Genomic DNA, 6,000 nt, shown 5'->3' with positions numbered 1-6,000 from the left:
AACCATTCTTTTTCCAGTCCTTTAGCCAACCCCACAAAGTGTTGGCTACCATCCACGAATCAGTGTAGAGATAAAGCTTCAGCCATCTCTCACGTTCAACTACATTGGGAGCTAGCTGGACAGCTTTTATCTCTGCAAATTGGTTGGATTCACCTTCTCCATCTTTTAACTCTGCAACTCAGTGTGTTGGACTCCACACTGCAGACTTCCATTTCTGCTTGTTTCCAACAAGACGACAGGAACCATCTGTGCACAATGCATATTTCTTTTCGTCATCAGAAAGGTCACTGTAAGGAGGACATTCTTCAGCATGAGTTAGACTAGACTAGACTAGACTAGAATAGAATAGACCAGTTTAGAAAAGGCCTTTGAGATTATCGAGTCCAACCTATCACCCAACACTATCTAATCAGCTAAACCATGGCACCAAGCACCCCATCCAGTCTCTTCCTAAACACCTCCAGTGATGGTGACTCCACCACCTCCCTGGGCAGCACATTCCAATGGCTAAAAACTCTCTCTGTGAAGAAGTTTCTCCTCACCTTGAGCCTAAACTTCCTCTGGTGCAGTTTGAGACTATGTCCTCTTGTTCTGTTGGTGGTTGCCTGGGAGAAGAGACCAACCCCTACCTGGCTACAAGCTCCCTTCAGGTAGTTGTAGACAGCAATAAGGTCTCCTCTGAGCCCCCTCTTCTCCAGGCTAAACAACCCCAGTTCCCTTAGCCTCTCCTCAAAGGGCTTGAGAGAGTTAGTCGCTCCTCTGGAGGTTTTGTACAGTTAGTGCTTTCTGGCCAATTTGTGATTACTTCCACCAGACCAGGTCTTTCAAGATTTCCCATTCGAACTCTGTGTTGTCAGAGCCATCCACTTAGACCGTGTAGCATCCATTGCACGACGTGGTGAAGAACCTTTACCTTTGAACATCCAATTCATAACTGGCAATCTGGGAGTTAGAAGAAGTTGTGACTCATTTCCACAGCTTTTACTCCTTCAAAAGCAGCTAGTATCTCTTTCTCAGTTGGAATATAATTTTCCTCTGAGCCTTTGTAGCCATGGCTCCAGAAACCAAGTGGATGTCCATGTGTCTCACCTGGAGCTCTTTGCCATAAGCACCAGGTTGGAGCATTGTCACTTGCGGCCGTGTACAAAATGTTCTTAATGTCCAGACCAGTTCAGACAGGTCCCAGACCCATTGCAAGTTAGTATCTCCCAGAGCAAAGGGATGAGAAGAGAGTGAAATTGTTTGCATTACTAGCTTAAGTCCCTTATCTTTCCAAAAGGATTGTTTAGAACTATTTTCCTTTATAAGCCTGGTAGTGATTTATTTACATTTTACTACTTTGTGTTCAAGATCTGTGAAACATTTTTAAAGGCATAGCCTAAAACTATGTGACAGGTTTAGGCTGTGCCTTTAAGAAAGGGACAGCTACAGAATACTCTAGCTGAAATGTTTAGGTGTAAAAAGGAAACCAAAGATAGTTCTAAACAAATTTCATTGGCAGATCAGTAGAATGCAACTTTACGACCTTACAGTCTGTGTTCAGTCTCTTTTCTGGTCAGAATGCATGCAACTGACCTTGGACTGAAACTTATGAGATAAGAAAACTAACTTTCTTAACAACTGCTTTGAGGTAATGAAATTTCTCTTAATATCCATTTCTCCTTTTTTTCCCTCCATTTTTGTTTAATTAGCTTTGGACAGGAAAAGTGGGGAGAAGAGAGGGGTTTTGGGGGAACCTGGGGGGGAGATTCCCCTTGGGAGGGTTTTTCTGTGTTACTTTCTTCCCTGTATATTTTTGTATATACTGTATATTTTGTATGTATTCATTGCATTTCATTCTGCTTGTAAAATGCAGCTTTCCATTCGCTTCTCCGACTGAGTTTAGCTGTGCTTTATGTGGTGGGAGGATTAAACCTTCACACTACCACAAACTACCACAGGACTCAACAGTTGTTGCTGAAGGACAAGGTTTGGGTCACCTTCTGGCACTGTTTGCATGTGCCTCAGTCAAGGTCTTGTGTGTATTTGTGCTGATTCTTTGAGAAGCAGACCCTGCTTTTCCAAAATGCAAGCTTATTTTTCTGCACAAAGCCAACGTGCCCTTGATTTTAAAGTGGTTACAGTTAAAAGGGATTTCCTCTTGGTGGCTTCAGCTGACTGAAATAGGTTCTGACAATGGTGATATTTAACATTTTAGAGGTGAGATTTCAGGGGCAACCATTTCTGGTTCAGAGCTTTACAACAGGGGTTATGGAGGATGAATATCATGTGTTGAGGAAAGAAAAGCAATGTTAGGCTGGTGTTCCCACCACACTTCTGACAGTGGGAACAGGTGGGTGGGAGGAGAAGGGTGATGGCATAGAGTTGTCTGTCTTGCTTGTCAAATGCTGATCTATTTTAAGAGCACCAAACTGGAAACTGTTCTCTAAAACTTTGCTTTGCTACAGCTTTCTAATGATTTTTTCTGTGCCAGAAATATATTGCTTTTTTGCTGGCCTGTCACAAAACATATGTGACCTTTCTCTACCTAATTCTGAAAGTTTGTTCCCTGTCACCAGCTCTTCTATGCAATGGAGGGACACAAGAGCTATTTCAAGCCTGTGGTTTTCAAACCACAGACTTGAAGCTAAGTACAGGCTGATGCATTTCCTCTGAACTTAACTTTATTATGCTAATCTGATAAAGTGCTTGAGGGAGAAGAATGTTATGGTATCCTGGCCTGTATCAGGAATAGTGTGGCCAACAGGAGCAGGAAAATCATTGTGCCCCTGCACTCAGCACTGGTAGGGCACACCTTGAGTCCTGTGTCCAGTTCTGGGCTCCTCAGTTTAGGAAAGATGTTGACTTGCTGGAACGTGTCCAGAGAAGGGCAACAAAGCTGGGGAGGGGTTTGGAGCACAAGCCCTATGAGGAGAGGCTGAGGGAGCTGGGGTTGCTTAGCCCAAGGAAGAGAAGGCTCAGAGGAGACCCTCTTGCTGTCTACAACAACCTGAAGGGAGGTTGTAGCCAGGTGGGGGTTGGTCTCTTCTCCCAGGCAACCACCAACAGAACAAGAGGACACAGATTTTCTGCACAGAAAGAGTGATTGGCCATTGGAATGTGCTGCCCAGGGAAGTGGTGGAGTCACCATCACTGGCGGTGTTTAAGAAGAGACTGTATGGGGTGCTTGGTGCCATGGTTTAGTCGATTAGATAGTGCAGGATGATAGGTTGGACTTGATGATCTTGAAGGTCTTTTCCAACCTGGACTGGACTGTTCTGTTCTGTTCTATTCTATTCTATTCTATTCCATTCTTCGCTGTGGAAAAGAGATCTGTTTGCCCTTACTGTGAAACGCAGAGAGAGGTAATTATCACCTTTGGGACAGAGATGGGTTAGCAGGAGGAAAACCCCAGTGTGCCCTTAAGCTGTCCTCTTGAAATTTTGATTTGGAGATGAATTCAAATTGCTTGACTTGCTTTCTAAATGTATTTTTTACATTTGCCTTATTGATTAAATCAAAGGTGTCAAAAGCAGAACACTTGTTTTCAAAACCACCAGTGATAACATAAAAAAGGCTTTGGTAAATTCTTTCTGATGCATAGTCTTTGTGTGTGGCTTAGCTCCCATACTTTTCATGAGAGCACTTGATATATTTTTCTCTACCTGAATCTGTTTTCAAGTGTGCAGGGATGAAAAGAAGAAGTGATACTGCATACACGCAGGGATGACCATCTGTCCAATCAAATTACTGCCTGTTGATGGTACAGTCACTGAGCATTGGTGATCCTTTTGCAATTCCTATTAGGTTCCCTGGATGGCAATATCAAATCAGTACAGTGTTCTTGGTTATGATCAGTGGCTTGTCAGAATAGAATAGAATAGAATAGAATAGAATAGAATAGAATAGAATAGAATAGAATAGAATAGAATAGAATAGAATAGAATTAACCAGCTTGGAAAAGATCTTTGAGATCATCAAGTCCAACCTATCACCCAACACCATCTAATCAACTAAACCATGGCACCAAGCACCCCATCCACTCTCTTCCTAAACACCTCCAGTGATGGTGACTCCACCACCTCCCTGGGCAGCACATTCCAATGGCAAATCACTCTCTTTGTGAAGAACTTCTTCCTAACATCCAGCCTAAGCCTCCCCTGGTGCAGCTTGAGACTGTGTCCTCTTGTTCTGGTGCTGGTTGCCTGGGAGAAGAGACCAATCCCCACCTGGCTCCAACCTCCCTTCAGGTAGTTGTAGAGAGCAATAAGGTCTCCTCTGAGCTTCCTCTTCTTCAGGCTAAACAACCCCAGCTCCCTCAGCCTCTCTTCAATAGGGCTTGTGCTCCAAACCTCTCCCCAGCTTTGTTGCCCTTCTCTGGACACGTTCCAGCAAGTCAACATCTTTCCTAAACTGAGGAGCCCAGAACTGGACACAGGACTCAAGGTGTGGCCTAACCAATACATGTGTTGATGGTGGTTGTTTGATGGGGAAGGGTCAGATAAATGTTCATGCAAACTGGGAATCATGAATGCTAAGAGGGATGTGGAGCAAGGAAAATGAGGGCTTAATGCAAATGACGTGTTGTCACAGATGGTGAAAGAAGTGAGTCAGACTGGGATGTGCTGATAGCTGTTATTGATGAAGGAACGCTTTCTCAAACAGTTATTAGTATGGTTTAAGCTTATCATTTGTGGGCCTGTGTGTTTATCCCCAGGCTTTAACAACACAGACTGTTCAAGAGCTGACACTTGTAGCCACTTGTTCACAGCTGCTTGCACACATGGCTGCATGCAGACGGTCTCCAACAAGATGATCTGTGCCAGCATCAGTGACTGGCTGTATTGTTTCCCCTTAGCTAAGAGGATGAATGTCGATTATTGAAATAACCTGAAAAGAGCAGGAAGAGGGTAGAAGACTGAAGGCCTTTAGTATTTTACCTAGCACATCTTCAGCTTTGCAAACCAGGATAAATGGCATGCTGGAAGTGTCTGGTTATACACACCAGGAGGGCAATACACCTGTCAGTGGAGTTATCTGTGTCTAGGAGACGCAGTGTTCTTTCAATGTCTGACCTGCAGTTCCTGCCCTTTAGAAGTGGCTGCATTGATTGTGCTTCTTTCAGGATGACAATAAGGAACTTCTCCACAGAAGGGACAACTCCATGCTAGGTCTGAATGTCACACAAATTCTGATAGGCACAGCTTGACTGAGTGTTTGTTCAGAGTAGAGACTTTGAAAAACCTAAGTGGACAGTGCCACAGTTCTCTAAGCTATAGTTTATAGGCACTGACTCTGTCCTAGGATGAGTCTTTGTCCAAATAGCTGCAGTTTTTGATTTGCAGAGCTTCTGTTGAAGTCCTGCCCTGTCTCTGAAAGGAAAGGATCTTCACACAGATAACTCTGGTTAGCTGTTGCAAAAGGTGCCTCAGATGCTTAGAGGAGCTCAGGGAATGAGCCAGCAGTGTGCCCGGGTGGCCAAGAAGGCCAATGGCATCCTGGCTTCTATCAGGAACAGTGTAGCTAGCAGGAGCAGGGAGGTCATTCTGCCCCTGGGCTCGGCACTGGTTAGGCCACACTTTGAGTCCTGTGTCCACTTCTGGGCCCCTCAGATTAGGAAAGATGTTGACTTGCTGGAACGTGTCCAAAGAAGGGCAACAAAGCTGGGGAGAGGTTTGGAGCACAAGCCCTATTGAAGAGAGGCTGAGGGAGCTGGGGTTGTTTAGCCTGAAGAAGAGGAAGCTCAGGGGAGACCTTCTTGCTGTCTACAACAACCTGAAGGGAGGTTGTAGCCAGGTGGGGGTTGGTCTCTCCTCCTAGGCAACCACCAACAGAACAAGAGGGGACAGTCTCAAGCTGTGCTAGGGGAGGTTTAGGCTGGATGTTAGGAAGAAATTCCTCATAGAAAGAGTGATTTGCCATTGGAATGTGCTGCCCAGGGAGGTGGTGGAGTCACCATCACTGGAGGTGTTTAGGAAGAGAGTGGATGGGGTGCTTGGTGCCATGGTTTAGTTGATTAGA

This window comes from Melanerpes formicivorus, unplaced genomic scaffold (assembly GCF_026170545.1).
Source record: "Melanerpes formicivorus ecotype bairdi unplaced genomic scaffold, bMelFor1.0.p_v2 SCAF_62, whole genome shotgun sequence".
Taxonomy (NCBI): Eukaryota; Metazoa; Chordata; class Aves; order Piciformes; family Picidae; genus Melanerpes; species Melanerpes formicivorus.
This window is presented reverse-complemented; position numbering follows the sequence as displayed.